This window comes from Tachypleus tridentatus, chromosome 1 (genome assembly GCF_004210375.1).
Source record: "Tachypleus tridentatus isolate NWPU-2018 chromosome 1, ASM421037v1, whole genome shotgun sequence".
Lineage (NCBI taxonomy): Eukaryota > Metazoa > Arthropoda > Merostomata > Xiphosura > Limulidae > Tachypleus > Tachypleus tridentatus.
The window spans coordinates 125,003,730-125,030,489 of NC_134825.1; the positions used below are offsets into that span (position 1 = coordinate 125,003,730).

A 26,760-nucleotide genomic window follows, 5' to 3' on the forward strand; every position below is an offset into this window, starting at 1 on the left:
CATGCTTAGATGTTGGATTATATTTATTAATATAGGTATTCCTCTTTCTTTCTTTGTGAACCTGACGATGACCGAAGAAGGTCGAAACATTGCTCGCTCCTCTACATAGAACTTTTTTCTATCTATACCAGCCGTTTTTACATATATATTATTTGAATTTGATAAATATTTAAAATACATAAATTAGTTAGTTAGTTCGTAGATTAATGGATTATCTGTGCTCTGCCCACCACAGGTATCGAAACCCGGTTTCTAGCGGTGTCAGTCCGTTGATATACCGCTATGCCACTGGGTGTGGGGTGTAAATAAAATACCTTGCATCATAGATTGTGGCATAGTGAGTCCTTTATTACAAGTGTTTAATTTTATGCATAGTTTCAGTTCTAATAATATTTGAATTCTGTAAATATATGTTAAGAATTCCCTGTAGTTTTCAAATCCGATATTTTTTTTTCGAAAAGGGCATAAGAAACAAAAATTTAGTACAATAAATTGCGGTCCACCGTTGAATTTACGATGCTAAAATCAAGGGTTCGATTCCCTTCCGCGGATACAGCAAACAGCCCGATATGGCTTTGCTACAAGAAAACACACACACGATAACTTAAGAAACAAATCATATGGCAATGGTTCAATATGCTTACTTTTTAATTCATCATCTTGTCATATGAGGCCCAGCATGGTCAGGTGGTTAAGGAACTCGACTCGTAATCTGAGGGTCGCAGGTTCGAATTCCCGCCATACTAAACATGCTTGCCTTTTTAGCTTTGTTGGTAAAATAGTATACCAAGAGTTGGTGGGGGGGTGGTGATGACTAGCTGCTTTCCCTCTAATCTTACACAGCTAAGTTAGGGACGGCTAGCACAGATAGCCCTCGTTTAGCTATGTGCGAAATTGAAAAAAACAAATAAACAAACGATCTTGTTACATGGACAAATAATTTATTTGTTGTCACCGGATTTTGCCTTACGATTTTGCCTTATTTCCTCTTTAAAGTGATTTTTAAACATATGTTAAAATGTTTTTATTTTCATTCTACTTCTTAAGTCTGTATTCTTTTAAAAACGCCTGCAGTGGCGCAACAGTAAATTTCTCAGAAATGCTAAAATTTGAGTTTCGATACTCATGGTAGGTACAGCACAAATACCTTATTGTAGTTGTGTGCTTAATAACAAACTTTTAGAAACTAAAATGTTGATTTTAATTAAATAGTTCTTGGAAAGTAATCAATTTATTTTCCTTAACAGGTGCTGTCACAACAAAATATAATCTGTTCAGACAAAGATCGTTGATATAAACGTTTTGTGGATGGAATCACTTTTCTTAATTATTATTAAAAAAGCATGAACATAGTTCTATAGTTCCAGTGAAAGTTGAACTTACCTCGTTCTGAGAATTTGCCTTAAACGAAGCATTAAGAATAAGAATATAATAATAGCGATTTTGGTATAAAAGAAAACGTAGTGATTGAAATCTTATACTGATTATAACATAAAAAATCCCAACGAGCCTAGTTCAATCAGTTGCCGCTTAGTTTGTGTTATGAATCTTTATACAAGCCTCAGAACGATAAGAAAGCAACACTCTTTCATTTAATAGTAGTTTTATTCTGGCCATACCAGCAAAATGTAGTTATTTTTTGTGTGGTTTGCTCATTCTGATAAAGATAAATGCCACATTATCTAAATGGCTAAATTACGTGCTCAGGGTGAAGGAAAGAAAGAGGAAGTGTCTTGAAAACGGTATGTATATATATATTTATGAATATACGCATTAAGAGCTTTTGTAATCAAACCTCATTGTGAAATATGCCAAGCATCATATCAATCCACGTTTTACTGTTTTTAGCTGACTCTTTTGTATTCGGTTATGGTTCATCCGAAATCAAAATATATTGCATGCACTTCTGGAACTCTTTGAAAATAGTAGGTGTTTTCGTTTTGTTTAGTTGTTTTTTTTTTCATTAGTAGCTACTTTTTACTAACATAACACACGTGTTTATTGGTTTTCAGGGGTGATTTAAAATATTATGAATGGTCAATGAGTTACTGCTGTTTCACAGTAAATTTCATATATGACCAATTTTTATGAATCTTTCTATTTACAATGTTACAAACAATAGAATCATTTGGAAGAAAAAATGGACACTTTTACTTTCTCAGTTTCTCCAGCCAAGACGTGTCCTAATGATGTTCGAAGTATTCAAGCTTAAAGACACAATGCCACTGAATACATTCCACACTTACAGTTGTGAGTGCGTTATAAATGTGACAGTCAATCTCAGTTTAAGGAGCTGCACAAAACTTTCGTAGCAGCGGGTACTACTGGCGGCTGGCTGTTTTATCCCTCGTTAATCCCTTCAATATTAGGGACGGTTATATTGGGCTGGATCCAAGGGGTCACTGACCTAACTATTTGGTCCACGTGCACATATTGTGCCATTCCAGTAGAATATTCAAAGTTTGCTGGTAGTTGGTTTATTGTTTTTATGTGGATGTTTGTTTGAAATTAAGCACAAAGCTACACCACAGGTATCGAAACCGGTTTATAGAGTTATAAGCTCGCAAACATATCGTTGTGCTATTGAGGGTCTTTCATGTGAAAGAAAATTATAAGTATTGTTTCACCCTACTGTTTTGTCATAAAAAAACTTGTTCATCTAATTCAATTGTTTATAATAAGATTTAAACAACCTATATGTTTTTTTCTGGTTCCAGCACAATGATGTTTATAGATTTTTCATGAAATTGGAATATAATAAAATGAAAATAGGCAAAAAAATGAAAGACCAAATTCTTTATAATCTATGTTTCCAACAAAATCAGTTGGTTTTAAAAAAACATACACACATATACTCAAATAACTTATCAGTTTCTGGTTCCTTGTTTTGAAAAAATAAAAAAATATTTGGCTTTTACCAAAAAAATCGGTTTATGACGGGTTAGGCGTTGTTTAGTGGTTAAGGTACTTCGACTCCTACTCCAAAGATTCCAGTTCGTGTCTCGTTATAGCAAAAATCGCTCATTAATTTGGTAACGTGGTGCTTTGTAAATTTGACAGTCGAATCTTCTTATTAGATTAAAGAACAGTAACCCAACGGATGATTAGGGGTGTTTCGACTGGTTATCATCTGTGTAGTCTTCCATTTCTAAACTAGGGACTGTAATGCGCAGATATTTTGCGTAGTTTTACTGAAAATGTACAGGTCCGTGGCGTAGACAGAAAGTATTGCGTTAGAAGTCATTATTTCAAATTATGCCCTTCAGTGGCACAGTGGTATGTCTGCGGACTTTTACTTCTAGAAAACGGGTTTCGATACCCGTGGTTGTAGAACACTGATAGTACTTTGTATAGTGCATAATAACAAACCAAACAAGCAATCTCAAATTATTTTTCATCTTTTTACGCTTATTAAGCTCAGATATTCTAATTTTACATTACACCCAAGTTTAAGGAATTCATTTTGAAGTCTTTAGTTTTATTAACCCGAACTAGAAGACAATGAAGTTTTACTTAGAGTGCTGTTGAACTCTAATAAAATCTGGACACAACGCTGTTAGAAAAGATTAGGCCTAAAAACTGAAACGAAAACCATATTTTAACTAAACAGTTTTGTGTTTATCCCAAGCGACTAGTTAATGAAGTTGTTAACGGGCCATGGATGTTTAATTGGTATAGAAAGATTCCTTTAGATTTCTGTATCGCCGCCCGGATGTGGCGTACAGGCTGATGAGCATTATATGCTCGTTAAGTTTCCCGCCTTTGATGCCGGATAGTCCGCGCCAGTGTCCATGCGAAACCACGGACCTTGTCGTGAGACCAGGCGGTGCATAAAAGAACGTGACTTCTGGTGACATACCCTGAGGAGCCATAATGTCATCAGTGTGTGTTTATGTATCAAAATTCTGTGAACGTTCTAAGTTCAAAGACAAACAGGCAGATGGATAGACGACCAGACAGAAATTGACCAGATTGACTTTAATGTCGATCTTCTGTGTTAAACATGTACACGCTGCCAAACCTTACAGTTTAGTCATTAATCAAATATGTTACACACATGTAATAAGATTCAGACGTCGTGTACATTTATCAGTCGACGCAATACTAGTAATAATTATACAGTAAGGCTTCAACTCCATGATTTGTGAAGACCAATAAGCTTCGAAAATAATTATTTACCACGCATTTGTAAAGCAACGTTTCATTTTTGAAAGAATATGGATGAGACAGGTTAGTGACAATGAAATATCTAAAAGACAGAGTAACATATTTACGGTTATGAACTTCACGAAACGTTATTTAAAGTATAATCTTAAAACAGAATGTTTAAATCGTTGCTAAGCTATATTTAAAAAATAAGCAGTCCAAGGAGCCAACAAATATGTTTGGTTTTAAAAAAACTCAAATAATAAATAAATAGATAATAGTTTAAAATCGTGTTATATATATATATTTGTGAGTGTATATAAATATAATATAGATATTGAGTTGTGAATAAAAAATTAAAAAATCCTCAGGCCTCCGAAAACATTACTTACAAGATTTTAATTCGAACCAAAAGAAACAACAAAAACAGCTGAATAATTCCATATAGCAAAAATAAAATCACATACTCGTGTTTAATTTAAACTTCTTGTTGTAATCATGAAACGGGAAATATCAGAAAATTGACAGGCTCTGCGCTGCTTAATTTCAATCTTCTATAAAATTAAGGTTTCCTTTCCCTTTGGGAATAAACGTTAAAAAACAACCCGGTGACACGTGTAATTTGCGGTCCTTGCACGCTCTTACAAACCTGTATATCCATCCATCACTGTCTCTCTAGATTCTTACTTTTTAAATGGTTTTATTTTGTTACATTTTAAAGACGTGTAATCCATTATTACTGCACCGATTTGAAAATAATTCGTTTCAACATTATTTTTGAGACTGTTTAAAAAGGTTTTACGTAACTCATGTATCTCTTTTTGTTGTTGTTGTTGTTGCAATTGTTAAATAACTTAGGCAATTTTACTGGTAGCTCGTTTAAACTCTGCAATAACATGTATTTCGGGTTAACTCTGCACTAACTTGTAATTCGGGTCAACTCTCCACTGACTTGTAGTTTAGGTAAACCCTTCCTATTTATATCCTTACTATTTCTTTACTTTATGAAGTAGGAATCATATGACAGTGTCGTATATCACGATGTTTGAAAGAAATTATAATCATATGATATTTTGATATATCTTAATCTTTGGAAGAAATAATGATCATAAAAATTTTATAAGTTTTTGTCTTTTCTACGAATGATTTGATATCGTTGGAAAAACAAAAAGGGTACCTTTTGATGACAACTAGTCTTGTTGAGTAAGTACTAAATGTCGACCACTTCTACGAAAATTTAAAGCTTATTGTGTTCAACCAAGACAGTTTATAGAAACTAGCTGAAAGGGACATAAGTTTGAAGCTCTTTTGTACCCAACTGAAGAAGATTTAGATCCGCAGTAAGGAAAGAAACGCAAAGGGGCGTGTCAAGCAATTACACCGTGAACGTGGACAATAAAACTCAGGGTTTACATAAGTCTAATGCTCTGAAGAAAGGACAGGGGTTACGTTCGAAATAAATCGTATCAGATGGCACGAGCCGCGTGTTCAACCACAACACGTCTACTGAATGTTTAGATCGCGTGCAGCCAAACGGGTCATGTACTTTGTGGTCCGCATGTATAGAGGGATTAGTTTGTCAATCGTGTCATCAAAATCATGACGATTTGACACTGATTTGAAATGTTTATTTCAGAAAAAGAGGACTCTTATTGTTTTTACGTGATGGAAAGAGTTCAAACAGTTGTTTCTCTTTTCAAGTCACTTTAAAGATTCACCCACGATTTCAGGTATTCAACCGATTCTCATCTTCTCGAATTCACCGAGATCACCAAGAAACATAACAAAATTCACTTAACTTGTCATCATGTGAGAGAGTATAAAACGAGAACTAGAGCTACGAATGAAAGGCCAACTATATTTGATACATTTCCCTGATATAATATGTGCAAATGCTCCAGATAGTAAATTTACGTCTTAAAAAAATGGCTTGGCATGGCCAAGCGCGTAAGGCGTGCGACTCATAATCCGACGTTCGCGGGTTCGCGCCCGCGTCGCGCTAAAACATGCTCGCCCTCCCAGCCGTGGGGGCGTATAATGTGACGGTCAATCCCACTATTCATTGGTAAAAGAGTAGCCCAAGAGTTGGCGGTGGGTGGTGATGACTAGCTGCCTTCCCTCTAATCTTACACTGCTAAATTGGGGACGGCTAGCACAGATAGCCCTCGAGTAGCTTTGTGCGAAATTCCAAAACAAACGTCTTAAAAAAAGAAATTCCTCTGATATGTCTACAATTACAGTTTATATTTCTGTCAAACAAAGTAAAACATTTCACTAATAAAGTTTCTTTTATCATCCTTTTAAGTTCTCTCCAAACTTTACTTTTCCAAAGTGGATTGCTCATCATCAGTTTTTCTTATCTCTCTTCATATAAATGGAAATGGGATATAAAGTGTTTTTTTTTAAATAAGTTAAGGTCATATTTTTATATCATATAGTGTCATATAAACGCTCTTTATACTTACAGTACTTACGTAAGTAAGGAGAAAAACAACATAAAATGATAGTTTAAAACCATACATTCAAGGTAACCGGGAAAACAAACAAAAGGAGTCATAGAATACGTTTAGAAAAAGCTATATGAGGACTTCTTTGGAGCATATTTTTATAGCTTTTTATACATTTTTATTACCATAAAAATATAAATAGTCTTGTCCCGCTCTGACATCAGACATCATCAAAAAGGAAGAAGGAAGAAAAATAGTTAGTGTTTATTATGAGTAATTTTATCATTTACATATATATTACTGTTGGCATATCGTGTGGGCGTTACACCTAGATAACAGTCCTGTGTTAAAATTGTTCAGTGTACTTATACGTTTTAAACTCTGAACAATAATCTGTAATTTAACAATCTTAGGTGAGAATGCACGTAATGGGGAGGTCACAAATAGCCCATTGTGTAGTTTTGTGCTTAACAACAAACAAACAGATAACAATCTTGTATCGATAATCCGAGGGTCGCGGATTCGAATCCCCGTCGCACCAAACATGCTCGTCCTTTCAGCCGTTGAGGTCATATAATGTGATAGTCAATCCCACTATTCGTTGGTAAAAGAGTAGCCCAAGAGTTGGTGGTGGGTGGTGATGACTAGCTGCCTTCCCTCTAGTCTTACACTGCTAAATTAGTTCTCGAGTAGATTTGCGCGAAATTCAAAAACAAACCAAAAGGAAAATACAATATTAATCCAAACTAATTAAAAAGCAATACTTGTTAATAAAAATATGTCAGAAGAATTTGTTCAGTTTTTTAAAATTTAAATTTGTTGCAAATTGGGTTTATGTTGTGTGTTTTCATCTCTGAAATAAACTAAAACAAGACGTAAGCTTATAGCAACAGACATGTTGACAATTACTTAGCAGTGATTTGTGTTACGCGTGTTGAAAGCCAATGAACGACTAACGTTTGGATCAAAATACATTTATGTACATTATTTGATTATGATACTTTTGAGGTACTGCGGATACTTATATGATAGTGTGATGATTACATTCGACTGTAAGCCCAGTGTAACTTGCTTATTTGTTCTCAAATATTTTATCATAACTGAAGTACATCTCCTATGTATGGGTAATTTAATTCAATAGTACTTAGTAGTTACTGTCATAGGGTGAATCGTATATACTCAACTATGCCAAGGAAATTTAATTCAATAGTCCATAGTATTTACTGTCATAGGGTGAATCGTATGTACTCAGCTATGCCAAGCTAGTTCAATCAACGATATTTAACTGTTTCTGTCACAGAATTGATTATATACATTATAAATGTCAGGGTAATTCAGTCGTTATTTCTCAGCAGTTCTTGTCAAAAAGTATATTCTATACCAACCATTATATAAGGGAAACTACTGTTTATTAACCAGTTTATCACACGGTAGAGAAAAGTTTGCTGATCTTAATCCGAGAGTTAATTCTCAAAAACTTATCTTCACAGTGCAAACATTGTACACTTTTGGATATCGAAGTATAAAAGAATTAAAGATTTATTCCAAATAATTTAAGCCATAGCAGGAAAATATACGATACTATAAATACCAAACTGCAGAGGCTGAAAGCTTTATATTAAATTGTTTTTATACTCTATTTTGTCATGTTTGGTCATTCTCTGTTTTACAATAGTGTATCTTGGCAATAACTCTAAAAAGTAGTTTTTTATTGCAAAACGTTTTGTAGTAAGGCTGTCATGTTAGAAACATATCCTTCCCCCTCCCTTCCGCCTAGATTCCTTTCTGTAATCTAACTAGTGTTTAAAATGACGGTTTTCTAGCGACCACTTCAACAGTTAAGAAATTCATAGACACTGTGTTATTACTTGACTTGTATGTCTTTGCATAAAATAGCGATAATATCCATTTTTTTACCAGCTGTTTCAGGTGTGAATTGAAAACAACTTGTTTACATTTGAATTGTCTCGCTTTTCTAGTTTTTCCATACAGAAATCCATCTTGATTATGTCGTGTATTGTTGCTATTGCACGAAACTCGTTAACAGCTTTTATCATTGCCCTTTGTGTTATGGGTTCTCACCTTTTAAAAGACACCACACTTTGCTTACCTCAATTAAGATACGACTAGGTATTTTTTCCGATTGGTCTTGGTACCCCAAGTTGACTCATATTCGTTTTTTCTTAATGCCGTTAAGTTTGTTTTGTTTTCGAATTTCGCACAAAGCTACATGAGGGTTATCTGTGCTAGCCGTCACTAATTTAACAATGTAAGAATGGAGAGAAGGCACCTAGTCATCACCACCCACTACCAATGTCGTTAAGTAAGAATATATTTCCTACTTAAAAATTCTTATTTCTAGATTTAAATACATCTTTTTTTTTGAGCGTATGAATATTCTGTGTTAGGGTAACCTAAAAGTAGAAATCCTTCCAAAAAGTGATCAATTTCAAGTGGCAGCACACAACTTACGAAACACCAAACACTGTAAAAATGTAGTTCTGATACGCGCCGTTTCATCACGACTTTATATCGGCTGATTTGCATATTGTAAATCATTTTCACATAACTTACTCAATGCTTATATCATAGAAAAAACTATGATTAGTTTAACTCATTGCTAACTTCAAGTACTTATCAGTTATTATTTCTACCAGCTTAGTTCAGTATCATTTTAAATTATTTACTGTTGTAGCGTGTTAGTAAATCATATTTGCTTTTTTTTACCCGGAATGTTCTTCATTACTCAGAAAAAGTAATCTGACATTCCATCAGAATCCTTGAATTTTCGATTTCTTGGATGTCACACATACATTTAATTTTTTTAAATATTACGTGTAAATATCACAACCACAGACGGACGACATCGTTAACGCTATAATAACAACTCTGTTCATTAAAGTAGGAGATCGTATAAACTTCTCTAATTCATTTTAATTTATTTTTCTATCCTGTTGTAAAGTATAATGAACTATGTTTCTGTCTCTCCTGAAAACATCTAGCGAGGTAGAGTCAACACACAGTTATTTGATGCTGTGTTTAAAGAAGGCAAATCATCCTCACTAGAGTTTCTACCTCGCTTTCTCTAACGCTCTTTCAGCAACTCTTTAGGTTTTCTATTTATCCGCTGACCAAAAACACCAAAACACAACCATAGATATTGTCCCTAGTCTCCGATGTATTCATCAAGCTGGAAAATACAGTGATGGGACTTCACTTACACACACCTACACATACAAGGTCAAGGCAAGCTAATATTTCACAGAGAAGATTTAGCATCTTGTTTATATTATCCCCACCAATAAATTGACATGGCTGAGCTACGGCTAAACGATGTTTTGCCCGCCAGTGTAATTACCAAATAATCTCCTTTTACTAGCAGGTTGGGAGGAAGTGTGGAGGAGGATGAACAAGAATCATCTGGCTTATTTCCAATTAGAGAACAAACACTTAGGGAACAAGGATTCTCAAAATTACAAACAATCTCAAGATGATTAGGGTCTAAAATGTAATAGATATTTCATGCAGTGTACAGCATGTCAAAGCCTTAACACAGACTTCACATTCATAGGTAAGATAAAGAGCTGTATTCCTATGTGTATGTACTCACTCGCTACCCTGATTGTTCTAGATATAGTAGTCAAAATCTTTCTGATTATATTTTTCCATAGTCAGTGTATAAACTGACGTATGTTTAGGAATATATTAACCAACGAACTATTTGTGCAGAAATCTATGTAAAAACGTAAAAGAAGCTCAGAAGCCAGCCAGCCTGTACAAATGGCGTGACATAAAATAAATAATTTGTTTCTTTGTTTTTATAATTGTATCAGCAAGCATTTTCTCCCATTGCACTACTAAATATTTACAAATAAGTTTCAGATTTACGAAAGGTTGATGTAATTTGGTAGAAGTCCTTGTTTTCGTTAAGGGTGTCGTGAGAAAAACGTTTAAGTTTTAAAATTGCAGTAAAAGGGAATGGGGCAAATATGACTAAACGTTCCACTAGATATCCGTTTAGAGTACTTTGTCACAAAATAAGATGAAGTATGTATTGCTAACCATAAATAGTCCACCTTTCATTGCTGTAGAACATGTCAGTGAGGACTAGTTGAAGATCTGCGATTGTATCATCCAATGTTGGACAAATTAAAACGATATTACCAATTTTGATGAGCTGTACTGACTTAACGAAAAATATTATCTTGGCACGAGTTCGTTAGATCATGAGAATATTTTTGTAGGCTTGGGTGATGCATGTCTACCAAAAGAACTTTTGCAGTATCGCTTGAGGTTAAGAGATATTCTCCGTCTAACAAAAGCAGTGTCTGCATATTTAAGATTCAAAGTAATAACTTGACCTATTAAAAGGAATAACAGACATCAAAACTAGCTGTAGCTCTGCAACCAATATGATCTTAAGAGAAGTTTGCATTTCAGAAAATGTAAGAAGACTTTAGCTAATTTAGCTACATGTACGGTAAGAAGTTTCAAGTTAATCAAGATAGCTAATACACCAAAAATAAATATTTAGTCATTATTATGCACAACCTGGGACAAAGATGTGGCTGGACATTGAATCCAACTATAATCATAAGTTATTTTGATGTTATTATCAATGCAAACAACACTGGCACTAGACACAAGACTGTCCAATGATTCTCGCTGCTCAGATGTGCGAATTGACGACAGACACTTTTCTTGGATATATTTTAACAACAAGAGGGTTAGATAAAAACTGTTTAAACTGCTAAAACACTAATAACTAACTGGTTCCAGTGTAGCTGTGTCTATGAATCTGGGAGACAGTATAAAGGGTGATGGTCCATTAAGCATACACTGGCTTAAATACAGATTGATAAGTTCCCCTTAAGATTTGGTGAAGCAAGGCGAAGCTCTTGCTGAGTAAAAGATTTACCAGAGTTCTGCTTGAACTTGCAGTATATCATACATATTGTTTAGTAAACTCCTGCGCTGTTGTATAGAACTGCAACTGGTTAGAAGCGAGTGGGAGGTGGTGTTAACATCTTGATGGAAATCAGTTGAAAAGACCTGGTAAAGAGATGACTTAGTGAGAACAAAAATGAAAATGTATCATAAAAAAATCCAGAAATGAAGCAGTTCTGATCTATTGGGTTGGTGGAAAACGTTTTAGTGTTTCGCACCACCCCAATAGATCAGTTCCCAAAAGCAGGATTAAGTAACTACGAGTATTAGAAGCCGCCTGCTCATCGTCAATAACTGTAATTAAAACAAAAGAATGGTAAAGTTCTAAGCGCATGGAGAGAATATTGTTTATCAAATTACACCGTATGTGTGCAAAAGGACACTAGAAAGAGAGAAAGAAAGTGTAGCACATTGTAACCAAATACCTTTTCAGTTATATATTGTATACATTGTTACAGATTTAGTTTCAGTCAAAATATTTAATTTTTTAAAGTAGCTTTAGCTTTAATTCACGCCTTGTATAAAACAAAAAAACAAACACTGCGCTGATATGAAATATCCTGTTAATGCCAATTGTTTGCACATTTTTTGTGTAAAAATAAAAACACATTCTACGACTCGACATGACCAGGTGGATAGAGCGTTCGAGTGGTAATCTGAGAGTCGCGGGTTCGAATTCCTGTCACACCAAACATTCTCGCCCTTTTAACCGTGCCGACGTTATAGTGTAATGGTTTATCCTACAATCTGGTGGAAAAAGATTAGCCCAAGCATTTGCGGTGGGCGGTAATGACTAGCTGTCTTTCCTCCAGTCTTACACTGCTAGATTAGGGATATATAGTAGATTAGGGACAGATAGTCCTTGTGTAGCTTTAGGCAAAATTAATCAAAACACATTATAAGTTTTGCTCACTACAGTTAGCAGCTTATTATTTCTACAATAGTTTTCTTTCAGCAATAATCTTTACTACTTAATGAGTTAAAAGCACTCTTATATAAATGCAGGTTACAAATTTGAATATAATTTATTGTTTAAAATTTTTCAAGCTTTGTATTGCCTGTTTCGAATTGGGTTTTAGCTCCCGACGAAGCTGTAAAACGGAACGTTGAGTATTTAGTTAAATAAAAATATTTTGATGTTATAAGGTCTTTTATTTCTAGTATTAATAATTCCTCTATGTGCACTAGTGAAATTAAATAATCTTTGATTTTTGTTTTACTTTTGGTAGGTAAGCCTAAAATAATATAAGAGTAAAGGTAGAATATGTGGTATAGCGCTTATTCGAAATTTCAAAACATCTTTACTGTGCTGGTAAATAGTCGTTAATTGCTGTAAGCAGCCACTCCATCCCAGTAGCACAACGGTATGTCTGTGGACTTATACTGCTAGAAACCTGGTTTTGATACTCATGGTAAACAGAACACAGATAGCTTAACTTCAAACAAAAACAAACAAACTGTAAGCAGAAAAATTTATTACATTAATCAAAGCTATAACTAGAGGATGTTGATGGCTATTGTTCATGATATTTTGTCTCCAACAATCTAGAAACTGATGAAATTTTGTAGAATGGACGACAACTGCCTGTTGTGGAGCCTCAGGTGTGGAGGACGACGTTTCGAAAGTCTTCTGCCTGAAGACAAAAGGCGAAAGACTTTCGAAACGTCGTCCTCTATACTTGTGTCTCCACAACAGGCAGTTGCCATCCATTCTACAAAGTTTCATCATGAATAATCTGCCTAAACAACTTATACTGCTAGAAACCTGGTTTTGATACTCATGGTAAACAGAACACAGATAGCTTAACTTCAAACAAAAACAAACAAACTGTAAGCAGAAAAATTTATTACATTAATCAAAGCTATAACTAGAGGATGTTGATGGCTATTGTTCATGATATTTTGTCTCCAACAATCTAGAAACTGATGAAATTTTGTAGAATGGACGACAACTGCCTGTTGTGGAGCCTCAGGTGTGGAGGACGACGTTTCGAAAGTCTTCTGCCTGAAGACAAAAGGCGAAAGACTTTCGAAACGTCGTCCTCTATACTTGTGTCTCCACAACAGGCAGTTGCCATCCATTCTACAAAGTTTCATCATGAATAATCTGCCTAAACAACCTATCAAAAAATAAGTTAGAAACTGATATACTCAGCTATATTGTAGCTGTTTTATGAAAGGTTCACGTAATAAGTGAACACAGCACGGATGAATCTTTAAGAAGGTTGAATTGAAGAACACCTGCCAGCTGGACAACTTAGAATGATATGTAGCTCATTTCCATCTGGTCGGAACCATACTGTTTGCAAATGAGTACCTCAGCCCCAAACTTGTTACTAGTTCAAAACATTCTTTACTGATGCACTGAAGAGTGACTCAAACTTATTAATTTATGTTTTGATTTCTGGAATGCAATATAATTGCCCCAGGGTTAACCAGTTATCAGTCTACAACTATGTGATGTAAGAATACTTCATCTTACTAAGCTTCGAGCCTACCCCAGTCAAAAATGCATCTACGTTGATTTAGCAGGAAGATAAAAGCTTTTATACAAATACTTGTTTCTTTGCAATATTTTCATGAGATAGATATTTTCGTGTTGCTTGAAAAAATAAGTCGAAAATATAGAAAAATGAAGAGAGGTTTGTTTGTTTGTATAATTGAAAGGTGGCATACCACATCAGCCTTGATATACAATTGCACAAGTTCCCAGTAACTCGGTATCAGTACCTATGTAAAGAGGAAATGACCAACTATCGCAATTCTCCTTCGGTGGATTGGAGGAGGGGGCACTGCCAACGGCAGCTGCAGCTCCTTCCTGTTAACCACCAATATCAGCACCATCCACTGCTATGGATACAAGAACGTCAGAAGACCCGCACTAGAGATTAGTATTGTATTATATGTGCAACTATGGAAATATTTGATCATCATTCCAATTTTATGTTTTCTCTCAGGCTAGCCCTTGGTAACATAAAGTTTTAATGCCTAGAGTTTTATTTTTGTGATAATAATTTACATGACTAACATGGATAGATTTTGTACACTAAAGAATTAATTTTGTTTCAAAAAGTGGATAATATCGTTTTGAAAGATTTATTGTACTGTAATTTGAAACAACAAATGGTTTATTTACTCTGTGAATTACTAAAAGCTCCGTCTATTTATTTTATTTTCAGGGGTTTTATACTTAATAATCAATAACATATTTATGTTTAACTTTTAATATAAAATTGGTAAAACTTTGCTTTTAAGCCCTCTTGACTCATTCAGTCAAGTGTGTATAATAAAAATAATAATAATTTGCTTTATTAATCTTGTATCGAATTATGTTTTCACGTGATGAATATATTTCTATAAATTTAGTTATCTATGTTTTTATTTTCATTTACTATGTTCATTTGTCTACGTTACAGTGATCAAACAGCTTTGTTAAATTAGTTCAAACATGTTTATTGTTTTCTATAATGTTGTGAGTACCTTTGAGAATGTGATTTTTCCTCATACACGTGGGTATTAAGAGCAAGAAAACATAACGTTTGGTGAAGCTTAGCGTTGTTGTTCCAGGTATCGGTATTTATGTCTTGTAGATCTGGGGGAGAAGATCACGTTCAAAAGAGTTTTTCCTCCTTCCAGCACTTGAATAATATCTGATCAATATCTGTTTAATTACTACACGAAGGTCAGAGTTTAGCTAGTCCACGATTTTACTCCGACCCTTTTCAGGATCATGTCCACTTATGCAGTTATATTAATTAATATTGCTGTGTTAAATACACTTTCACTTTATTCGACTGTGTTAAAGTCCACACTACACGAACAGTTTCAGTTATATTTTTCACATTTTTCAATAATTTTAAATTTCGGCAGGAGTACTTACACACAAAACACTTTGAATTGCTTTCACAATAAATTAAAATTATTGATATCTGTGTCTAGTTTCAGGTAGACTTAATTAATTTTTATTTCTAACATAAATATTAATAGCGGAGAGGATTTTAAGACTATTTTCATCATATATGCAGAAAAGGTCGAGTTCACATAGTAAATCATTCTTTTGTCAACGTTTCGCGAAAGAATTTAGTGAACTATGCAACAGTCTATCAGTTAGTGCTTCCATATTTGTGTGTTTATGTGTAAATGTTAAGAATGTTGATCTGGGTACTGTGAACTTTGTGTACTGTGAGTAAGGTACCATACAAGTTAATACACATAGTGAGATGTTATGGATTGTAATGACCAAGTTTTGTCGAACATAACTCATTACATGAACAGTTGGTGTGTATTGCTTTCATTATTTATTTTCTGTAGCGTTTCTTCAGTTGTCTTCATATTCAATAAGTGATTTCCTTATTACTGTCTTTAACTACCTTTCATCTACTTCATCTTCATGATTAATCTAGCACTTTAACTTCTTTTTATTTTTAGCTATTCATTATCGTAATGCGTCAGTAAAATATGTTGTATTTGTTACGCACAAGCTTGCTTTTATTTCAGATAAATTTCCAACTTAGAATCTGGTTGTGCGAACAGTATTCATTTATGTAGTTAAGATACAGAACTACCATGAAATCCTTCCACTTTAGAAGAAGTAATATGGTTTGGATTTGTACTTTTAAGATCAAAGGTTGTTTACGTTCGGATAAGAAAAACATCTTATTATCATGTTGCTTGCACAAAATCAATACTAACAAACTACTTGTTCTCCCGAATATTGTGTCTTATTTCTACACGTAGTGTAATAACCAACTGTGGATATGGATTGTGGTTAACATATTGTTATACATTCTCCTTTACATTCACTCATAGCTTCTTATGACTATATAAAACTAGTTCTAGATATTTATGAACAAAATTAATTGAGAATCCAACACTTTTTCTTTCTTATTCATATGTTAGACATGTACAGGTAAAAACAGAAACACTGTATACGGAATAACTTTAAAAGATCTTTAGTGTGAGGCCGCTCTTAAATTTTCAAAACAGGAAATCTAATAACTAATAACCATCTATGCGTCTACCAGAGGATATCAGTACTAATATGATAATAAAAGTTTATGAATAACCATAAATCACCAGCAGTCGGTAACCATAAGGCCGGCAACCCTTTGAGCACTTTAATTAAGCTTGCAGCGGTTGGCCATGATATTCTTTTTCTTGCATTAGATGTACGTCAACTCTTAATGGCTGGCTAAGCAGCGTAACTAGGTTTTAGATTGTAGAACTTCGTTCAAAATTATGCTTAAAGTATTGCTAATTTCTACATTATTAAGCGTGTTTGGTTTTACATGGCTTTAAACTTTCCAAGAAATTAGAATAGACTGCGGCAAGTAAAATATGAGCTGATATCATTGCCATAACCATCTTTGTTACCTAAAAAAAAAGGTGGAGGGAAAGAAGTTAATTATTCTTATTTCTTTTTCATGCATTTACAATTGTTTGATATATATATATGTACTGAGTGTGTAGTTTTTTGTATTTGTAATTTGTAAATATTTTAAAGTTTCTTTTTTATTTGATATTAGACTTGTGTTTGGACAAATTAATTTTACATCCTGTCGCTAATAGTAGTTTCAAGTAAAGTAACTAGTGTTTGTTTCCACATTCAGCTGACAGAGAAACTAAGAAGAAAAAAAAAAAAAGAGTTATTTAAAATTATTGGAAATTCTGAAGGACTTAGTTTTTCTTGGTGATAATTTAGAAGATTAGACAACGGATAATACGCATAAATACAGTGTGTAAAATATCGCGACTTTAGAAATTATTTTTAACTCTTCTCCAGTGTGTTTTGAAATTGTTATTATTTTCAGAATGAAAACAATAAATTCACTCTTTGTCGGCAGTTTACAAAACCAAAACTCGGAGGCATAAAGGAATTCCATTCGGATTCAGAGTAATAAAACACAATAGAGAAGACCACAGGTGATAAAGTACAACAGAGAAAACTACATAGTAACAAAATACGATAAAGAAGATTATTCTGTACCAAGAGAAGAATATATATATTTAATCACATGTAAGTATTATATGCCTTCAGAGCGAGTATTATATGCCTTCACAACATATAAGTTTGTAAATATATTCATTGTGATATTTGAAATAATTCACTTATAAAGATAACACTTTTTAGTGGTATGCTTATTATTTTATAATTCTAAGTACACTTATGAGCTAGCATTTATTTTCTTTATATTTTGTTTGTTTGTTATTAAGCACAAAGCTACACAATAGGCTGGCTACCTGTGTTCTGCCCACCACAGGTATTGAAACATGGATTCTAGCTTTGTAAATCCGCAGACATACCACTATGCCGCTGGGAGGCCTCTTTATCTTATTTCACGTGATTTTTATAGGTTTACGTTTTCTTTTTCATGCAAGCTGCCATTGTAAAGCATGATAAAACTAGCTAGATGACACTAGATCAGTATGGTTAGTCCGTTTCAGATCTGTTAAGTAATGTCTGTTGTTTTTTTTTAATTTGTCTTTAGATCTTACAGAAGAAACATCACGAGTAAGTTTTGTGTAACGTTTTAGATGACGAAAAAATAGACAGACAGACAACAATTAAAGTCTTTTCTACAAACTTGCTTTCGAGTATTGCTGATATATAATACTGAAAAAAACGTATCGACTCTGAACATCATTGTCAATGTGAGTTAATTAGAAAAACTGAAAAACACGTGACATAGTTTATTTGAAACTAGTGCCACAAAGAAAGATAATCTTAGATAAAACAGAATCATTCATCCGTATTACGTAACAGTTATTCAGTTGGGTCACTAGAACGTATTCTTTAGCATCAATTAATAATTTTAACCTGGACGAAATTTCATGGACTGAAATATCAGGTCAAAGACCATAAAATCCACTCAGCCATCTTTAATCGAGAGCTGTTCATGAGGATGGCGACAATTATTTAGTAGCACCCAAAAAAACCGTCGTATACAGAATGTAAAATAAAGTAAAGAAGTTTGAAATTTTAATTTTTCATGAGTGAAGTACAGCGTCATAATGTATAATTATATTCCAAAAGTGTGTTTGAAATCAACTCCCTATGTTACTAATTTTTGAATTACAATAACAGCTTATGGCACTTTTGCACATGTTGAAAAGGAGGAAGACCGTGTTTTGCGACTGACGCTCCATCGTAATAAACACAAGCCTAATTTTCTTGTTAATAACAGTCTGTTCTCTGTTACAAACATTGATTGTCAATTACGTGTACATTTCTGGTGGAATACACCGCCACTCCTCATGCAAAGTAACTCTAAATGTAGTTATTTTTTGGAATGTTTTTTTCATATATATACACTGTTGGCCAAAATCTCGAGGCCAATGAACATAAAGAAAAAAATATGCATTTTACGTTGTTAGACTCAACCATTATTTGAGTGGAGCTTCGAAAGATGAAAATAAGAAAAGGGAAAATAAAAATAAAAACTTTTTTAGCATTTAATAATGAAAATGTGAACACTATGAAATTAGCCTAAATAATAGCTGGTCAAAAGTGTAAGATCATACCAGAAAGAAGTCCTAAACAGGATAGGAAATGCCCAACAAGAGGTCTCTGTAGTGAGTTGCACGGTCGTCATTGCGAATAACTTGAAACATTCGCTTAGCATGGTCGATATAAGCATTTGCAGAAGACTGGCTGGAATGTTATTCCAAGTGGTGAAGATGGCTTCACGAAGATCATGCACTGTTTGAAATTGATGTCCATTTCTATAGACTTCCCTTGCCATCCACCCCCAAACATTTTCAATGGGGTTCAGTTCGGGCGAACACGCTGGATGGTCCAAAAGAATCATGTTATTCGCCATGAAAACATTTTTTGTCCTGCGGGCATTGTGGATTGCAGCGTTGTCGTTCTAAAAGATCCAGTAATTTTCACACAAGCGAGGGCCTTCAGTCAATAAGGATGCTCTCTCAAACATGTCAATGTAGCAAGCTGCTGTTTGACGCCCCTATACAACTTAAAGTTCCATTATTCCATGGAAGGAGAAAGCACTCCGATCAAGATGGAAACTTCTCCACTGTGTCGTGTAGAAAATGTCTTCGGTGAGATATCCTTATCGTGCCAGTAACATTGGAAGCCATCTGGACCATCCAGGTTAAATTTTTTCTCATCAGTGAACAAAACCTTCTTCCACTTTTCTACGTTCCGTGTTTGATGCTTATCAGCAAAGTTTAATCGAGCTGTTTCGTGGCGTGGAAGGAAGCGTCGCCTTTGAAGACGTTTACGGTTTTTAAAGCCTTTTTCTCGTAGATGCCTCCTTATGGTTCTTGAGCTGCATTCTGCGTCCGTAAGGACCTTAATCTGGTTCTACGATCGGCTGGTGTCTTGCCGGATAACCCATGGAATCCTCCTGCTCAACGCCGGCGAAATTTTCTTGGGCCAACCACTTGAAATTTTCGTTTTGGGTTTTACTACCCCCAATCTCACCAGCGATGGCACGTTGAGAGAGACCTTGCTTTTGCAGCTCGACAATTCTGCCACGTTCAAACTCTGTCAACTTTTTAGCCTTTGCCATCTTTTTACCGAATGTAACACAGGAGATGTTATTCGCCATGAAAACATTTTTTGTCCAGCTAGTATTAAGACTAATTACATAGTGTTCACATTTTTCCTATTAAATGCGAAAAAGGTTTTTACTTTTATTTTCGCTTTTCTTGTTTTCATCTTTCGAAGCTCTACTCAAATAAGTGGTTGAGTCTAACAACGCAAAATGCATATTTTTTCTTTATGTTTATTGGCCTTAAGATTTTGGTCAGCCAGTGTATATAATATATATATATATATTATTTTCAAACGTTCTAAAGTGATTTACTGGGATTTATTCGGAGTTTTCAGATAACCAGGCAATTTTTAAATGTTATTTGTTTCAAACAAATGTATGACTTGGTTATATCGTATGACATATAATATCGTATTGAAATAGATATGGTTCTTCTCCAGGAACTTCCATCAATATAGACAGTGTGATATTTTTGTGTATGTCATAATGCCATTAAACATTCACGGTTAAATTAGTTATTTCTAGTTTACTAAGTCTAAATCAGTTTGAACTAACTTTTAACATAGTATATATATATATATATTACTATTCTTGAAGGATGAGGCGACACAATCATATTCAAACCATTCTCCAGGCTACCGTCATCCCCAAACTAATCTTTTCGAAGTCAGAAATACGTAGACATGTTTAAAATACTGTGGAAAGACAATATCTCATTTATGATGTGATGGAAGGCCTTTAAGTTACAGTTCTTCCGTGAAATAAAAAAACAACAATACGGTGCTCTCTACTCATAGTAATCCTAATAGCCTTCATTAAAGAACCCTTGTTAAATGATTAACTATTAATTTTGGGTAACTCCTTAAATATTTCATTTCAAGAGGCCTCGTCAGTTTCCACTTCTTCATCATATTACTTTCATTGAATTAATATTATTCATGCTATATTGTTAATCTGTCCTTTCCGAAAGTCCATGGACGTGACACATTGGGTCGAACTATCTATGAAACTGTCCACGCTTCATGAAAATGGCTTGAAATGATGGTATTCTTATGTGTAGATATCAAAGTATTTGATAAATGGAATTTATGTATTATTGTGGTGGCTGTCGTTTGTAATAAGGTTTGCTGCAAGGAACACCAAACGTTGAATCTGCTTGCTAAACGGAAGATAGATGATTTCATATAAAAATGTCTTAGGATGAACAGTTGGTTGCATCAGAAAAACAACAACAAAAGACCCGCTCAGCGTTATTATAAAAATATGTTAAAAATCCTAGGCGTAGGTTTAGCACTTGATTGGTAGTGGTATCTTCATTGACAAGAATAGAGGCAACTATCTAGCAGCATCTACCGTCACATGATCATTCTCCGGTGTAAAATAAAATAAAATAATTGGTTATAACTCTTATAACGCATTCAGAGGTGATGTTGTGGAGCGACGCGAGCTTGCATCTTCCGTTACGTAATCCGGCACGTTAATCGCTATGGTTGTTGAGGTATGATAATTAAAGAACGCAAGTTACACTAATTCTGTCATAGTAGCAAGAACCAAGTACATTAATAAATACCCAGTTTCTTCTTAGCTGAATTAAAACGAGAAAAGTATAACGAAGTAAAATGTTTTTGATATTTTCATTGCTAACATTGGATGGAAGAAATCTTCACCCTTTACAGAGATAAAACTATTCATACTGAGAAAAATAAAAGTTAAGTCTATGTCCTGTATTGTACCATATAAAACAATCTATTATGCTGACGTTCGATATTCACAATTACCATTCGTTAGTTGGTGTGGCAGTTGGGTGAATACATATAGTTTGAAGCAGAAACAGGTAGAAAAATACGTACTAATGCTGTTGCCTTCGTAAACGAACAGTAAAAGTGAGTTAATTTTCAAGTTAACACTAGTTTTCTGAATGAAAATCTTGCCACATCTTGTTCTTTAATCGGTGATTAATATCTTAACCTTTTATTTTGTCCGAACAATTCTAACTACTCCCTGAAGTTGAACTATATATCTTTTTATTTGGATGTTATGTATTTCAGTATCTCTCTAAATGTGCACCTTTATTTTTATGGAAATACGTGCTTTTATCATGTTCACATGATTTTAGATGCGTAATTTTAGTCTTTCTATAAGGAATTTCAGCTACAACTATGAAACAACTCAACAAGGAGAAACAATGTTATCTTAGCTATACATTTTGTAGCAAACCTTTTATATATTACATACTTTTATGCAACGCAACAATCTCTAGAAACAAGAAGTACTTGAAGTACAATTATGTATATATATACACCTACATAAATAGATGTTTACCCTCTTTTATTATATTGTTAAACATTTAGACACTAGTTCACTTATATCTTTCAACGTTTACACATCAGTAACTGTGTGCCGATTTTATCTATGTGGTACAATGACTCTTTGTAATTTAGAAGGATGAAATTATGTATATATTAATACTATAAATACTAATAAGAGCAGCTAAAATATAAAATAAAAGTGTATTATTTACACTTAAATCAGCAGAATGCTCTTTCCTTTCTGTACTTGTTGATCATGAGTACAGTAGTACATATAGTAGGAATATTAAAATCTCAAACACACTGCAAACTGCATGCAAACAAAACTTCATGAGCACATAACACACGCTGTAAACAAACCAACAAAGTAACAGAGTAACAAGCCACCAAAATAAAAAGAAAATTCATAAAACCGCAAACTTGTTAATCTGGTTATTTGAATAAATAATGGACTGAGTAACGTTTTTGGAAAGGCACAGCTCTCTCTTTCTTTAACCTTATGCAAACATAAATGCACATGACTAAATTACGCTACCTTGGCTAAAAACATTTTTCTTAACTTTTGTTGTTTCTTTTTTACACGCAAAGCTACTCGAGGGCTATCTGCACTAGCCGTCCCTAATTTAGTAGTTTAAGACTGGAGGGAAGATAGCTAGTCATCACTACCAACTCTTGGGCTACTCTTCTCCCAACGAATAGTGGGATTGACTGTCACATTATAGCGCCAACACGGCTGGTAGGACGAGCATGTTTGGTGTGACCGGGATTCGAACCCGTGACCCTCGGATTATGAGTCGAACGCCTTAACACGCTTGGCCATGACGGGTTTTTTCTTAACTTTACAATACTATTAACGAGCTAACAATACACTAGTAGTCGTATTCTATGGTAATAAGTACACTCTGTTTACAAGCTCTAGGTTCGAAGTATAATTCAACCTCTGAAAGCGAAATTTTCAGTTCTATACATCTGACTCAAGAGTTCTGTGTTGAACAAAGCAAATCTATGAAATAAGTCAGCGCCAAAGACGTGAGTCTCATACGTGAGGACAAACGCTAGCTATCCTTATCAAAGTCTAACACGACTTTGCTCAATCACTTTAGACTTATAGTAAGAATGGTAAGTTATGTAATTTACCGTTGCATTGTTTTCAAACTAAGTGTCACCTACTGAAATTTAAGGCCGCACTTGAAACAATGCGATTTTTAAAATACAACTGTCAAGGAAAGAAAACTGGACAAAAGGAGAAAATCTCATGCTGATAACCTTATCCCAGGAAGAAAACAATACTGCAAAAACCGAGATAAGACTATAAACAGTAATGGTAAATACGCGAAACAAACCTTAGCCATTAATAAAGCCAACGAAAAGGTTGCCACCCAGGCTAAACTAAAGAAAAACTATAGAAACGATATAAATGTGAGCTTTTATATACGAATTGGCAGGATTTTTCACAGTAAATCTTACTTGTTGTTGATAAATTTCAAAAATAAACAAAAGAACACAACTCACTTGTTTTATAATAATATATATATAGATATATACTTAAATGCTTCAAAATGTTGGTTATCACAGTTGTATCCAGAGTTTTATATAATTGAAATTCTTTGATCAAAGTCCGTGCAGGATGACTTATTTACTTTAGAACACAATTTGGTAAGACGAATTATTCTTCTCTGCTTTGTTATTACAATACACTCAATGATAATTTCACTTAAACTCACCACTATACGCTCTTTATGGCTAAACTTACAATAATTCAGGCTAGATATATATATTAACTTTATCTAACTTAACTTGCTTGAAATACACTTTGGATGCAAATTTATAAACAGCTCAACTGAGGTTCAGAATTTTCCATGCAGTAAGAAATATTTAATGTAATCATATCCGAGAAGAACTTAGAAGGTTCTAGTAACACGACTCAGTAATACAACAAGTGCCAATGCGCAGAATTAAACTATACATGTATGTTTTGCGCAAACATGTGACAAACTGTCATTTGTAAAACTAACTAAATTTAACACTCGCGCGATACTTAAATTAAAACAGTCGTGCACATCTAACAATAAGCAAGAGGCAGGAAATGTCGAGAGTTAACTCTAAGAAAAACTATGAGAAGGATGAGCCTAGAGCTCAATCAATCTCAAGACTTAGTGCCAAAAATACGCTATCAGACAAGTGTAAAATAGTTTTAAAGGAAAAAATAACAAGTGGGAATGAGAGCACCAAACGCAAGGAAACAAGATAGGAATGGACGAGAAACATTACAATACAATGTGGTTTTTGACATGGTGCTACCTCATAGTAAGTGTGGCCATCGTTCCACCCATTGTTACCTTTTTATTTTGAATTTTGGTCCACTAATAGACTTAAATTGTGTTTTATTATTTGCTAATCCTTTCTAAATACCCAATAAATTTACATTTTTCAAAATGTAACGGTTTTGATATTATTCTTTTGGCCCACCTCTTAGCAGTCGGATAGCTACAATGCCTCCTATCAGCAACGTATGACTAATTACGTTTACTTTTGACTTACGACATCAAACTCTCCATCGTGATGTCATGCATTTCGTTAGGATCTCATAATCTGATTACATACATATATCTGTACTTGGCTGCTGAAATGAAATTTACAACAGAAAATTTAGTTTGAACAATAACAAAGTTAGAAGAATCACACGAAATAGAAATGGGCGGAACGATGGCTATACGTAATCTGAGATTGAACTGTTTAAAAATAACTAAATCTTATAGTACTATCTCGTCCAATCCTAACTTATTTGTTCCATTATATTTTGCTTGTATAATTTAATAATTCAGAACTTACAGAGTTTAGTTGAAAAGGCGTTTGATAATTAATTTTTGGTCACGGGTTCGAATCCCAACACCGAACATGCTCAACATTTTTTTATCCGTGCTACCATTAAATTATGATGAATCTCACTGCTTGGTTAGAACATCCTAAAAGTTGGTGGTGGGTGATCATAACAAGTTACCTTCCTTTTAGTTTGTCACTTCTAAATTAAGAACAATTAGCGTAGATAGCCTTCGAGTAATAAAATAGCACAGTATCGCGTGTAGCAATATTTTCTTACAACGTGAGACCAAAGGGAACACATTATTGTGTCCCAAGTAGGCCTCGAGTAGCATTGCATGTATTTAAAATACAGACTAACGATATAAGGCCAAATACATGTAAATATTATAAAAGCTTTTAACAAGAAGCTATTTTCTCAAAAATTTCTAATGTTATTTTAATATTTAATTGCAAATTATCATAAAATTACTTTACTAACACTTATAATGCAACTAAAAAAGGAATTAAAGCAGCACACTTATTTAAATGTGCAGGTCTTAACGTTCTGAAGTTTCAAAGAATCTAATAAATTTATTTCTATGAATCCAAAATTCTGTAAGCTACTTTTGCGAGGCCCAACTTCAAAATATATCAGAACTTGTTTGTATTTACTAACTAATTGTTTGGATTTCTCAAATTTGCTCATTCTCTTCACTCAAAAACGGCAGTGCAAACAAATACTGTTTTAAAGGCATTTAATGTGGGTATATAAAACCCTATAAAATGATTTCCACTCTTTTCTAAACCCTGATGCGGTTCTTCGTTTGTGGTAGCAGATAAACCTTATTTTTGCGCAGAAATTAATCTTAAACGTACATTTTCTAAGGAGTCATCAATAAGTTTACGAACTTACGCCACTTAAAATCCGTGATTTGATTCCCCGCACTGATATTTCATTATGTAGGTTTGAGTCAAATAAACTTAAAACGATTTTTACTTGCAATGCATGCAATTCAATATATGATTATCCATACGTTTTTTTAAAGTTAGGAAGCACAAACACATGTTTCACAGTACATACATGAAAAGACAATTACTGACAAATTAAAATACACAAGTGCTTAGTCGCCTATTAAGGTTTCATCACAGTAATCTGTATGAATCTGATGGAACTGAGTTAGTTACATACATGAAAACTTCCATTAAGGGTAGCTAGCTGTGTTTAATCCAAGTTTTATAGAATTGTTCCCCTTTACTTCTTAATAGTAATAAATTGAAGAGAATCTTAACAGTTGAACAGCATCTGTTAAAGTAGAATCAGTGAGAAAGTAAAACTTGTTAAATTATAAGACATTCGGTATTAGGCTTATCTGATATTAAAGTTGACTTTATATTTATTATAAATATGGCTAAGTCACAGAAAAGAAATAATATTTAACTCAAGTACTATGTAGCATATCAATACTATGCTTATGACTTAATAATAAGGGTTGCTAATACGAATCACATAGAGATAGTACAGTAGTTTCTCATTTTAATTTGAAAATAGTAAGATATATTACATATATATAGAAAGAAAGAGAAAATATAAAG

General features: G+C 33.8%; 1 long non-coding RNA gene across 2 annotated transcripts in view; it reads left to right on the forward strand.

The window, feature by feature from the left end:
- LOC143222705 (uncharacterized) overlaps positions 1 to 26,760 on the forward strand; it is a 43,708-nt gene that overhangs the window by 8,953 nt on the left and 7,995 nt on the right. Inside the window, exon 3 of one of the 2 annotated variants that reach the window (XR_013012426.1) lies at positions 17,351 to 17,556. This is a non-coding gene — a long non-coding RNA (uncharacterized LOC143222705). The remainder of the gene's footprint in view (positions 1 to 17,350; positions 17,557 to 26,760) is intronic. The other variant, XR_013012425.1, reaches the window with a different exon arrangement.